At 26.9% G+C, this 1,506-nt stretch overlaps 1 non-coding gene across 1 annotated transcript; it reads left to right on the plus strand.

Moving 5' to 3' along the window:
- Positions 1-997: 997 nt before the first annotated feature.
- TRNAT-UGU (transfer RNA threonine (anticodon UGU)) lies at positions 998-1,069 on the plus strand. The gene has a single exon. It is a non-coding gene; the product is annotated as a tRNA-Thr (tRNA).
- Positions 1,070-1,506: the final 437 nt, after the last annotated feature.

Raw genomic sequence — 1,506 nt, forward strand, 5'->3', positions numbered from 1 at the left:
TTGGATCTTTAATATATTTTCTAAAGAAACTAATTTTGGAATAAATTAAATTAATTTTAAATGATGATAATCGTTCATATTTATTACAGTTAGAATTGATATTTTTATACTTTAAAGAAAAACATATATATATTTTTTTAAATATTATTTCTTTGTTAAAAATGATTAAAAATAGTGTTTCAAAATCACTATAATTTTGAATTTTTATGATTTAAATTTTTTTACGAAAGTTAGTTTTATGATATAGATTTTTTAAATATGTGATTTAATTTAAGTATAAGTACAACACTTTACATGAAAGTATTTTTCATCTTCAATTCTCTCAATATGATAGATTTTCACATCTCATAAGATTTTAAGAATTGTCGAATATCTAATTTCACCATATATGAAAAATAATTTATAATTTAATAATTTTAATTTTCTTCTTTACATTACTAACCACCATTAAATATATAATTTTGTATACTTGGCCTTTTGGCTAAAGTGCATAACGGATCAGCATCTTGTCATATCTTAGACTTTTTATTTTGATGTGTAATGTTGATACATCTTGTCATATCTCAGCCTTTTTATTTTGATGTGTAATGTTGATTAGTGAGGTCGTTCCAGTTAGTTTTGTTTACAAACTTTTTATTATCATCTATGTTGTATCTATTTTTTTAATATTCTTTTAGATATTTTTACAATATGAAATTTAGTTGTTCTTAATATGTTTTTATTCATTTGCCACTTATAATTTGCATTTATTTTTAATATTTTTTTTTTAACTATTAAAGCCCATTTACCAAAATTAAAACATTACTGCAAGTTGCACATATTACTCTAAATGGTTTAAATATAAATGCATTTTAAATTCCAAACAAAACGCATGTTGAATTACTGTTTATATTTTAGTCGTTGAACTGGTGTTTGATTTTTGTTAGTGAGCATCTGAGCTATAAGCACGTATCATTCCCCATAGTCATAGACCTATCACGGAAGCCGCATCACAGGTGCCTCTATAGCTCAGTGGTAGAGCGTCAGTCTTGTAAACTGAAGGTCCGTTGTTCGATCCTGCGTGGAGGCACTCTTTTGAATCTGTGTGTGTTTTGATCCTCGGCGGAGGCATTTTATTATTGGAAACTAATTTAAATAAATAAATAATTATTCAGAGTTAAATACAACATTTAAATAGTAAATATTTATTAATTATATTTACATCTTCAATTGTATCCCACACAGCAATCTCTTATTAAAAACACCCATACTCTAATTTCTAGATTTAATGGAGTTTTAGAGGTCATGGAGGAGAGACGGGTGACATTGACGAGGTTAATGTATGAGTGTTTATAGTGGTGTGATTACTGTCTGAGTGTTTCTAGGGGCGTTAAGAATATTCATGGATGTTAGTTTTTAAGTAGAGTATAGTTTTAAGATGTGGTGGACGAGAAATGGGTGGTATTGAGGAGATTAGTGTATGAGTGTTTTTAGTAGTGTTAAGATTTATGGATGCAAGTTTTAATG

This window comes from Pinus tabuliformis, chromosome Q, assembly GCF_031772625.1.
Source record: "Pinus tabuliformis cultivar Carrire ecotype Pingquan chromosome Q, CPIR1, whole genome shotgun sequence".
NCBI lineage: Eukaryota > Viridiplantae > Streptophyta > Pinopsida > Pinales > Pinaceae > Pinus > Pinus tabuliformis.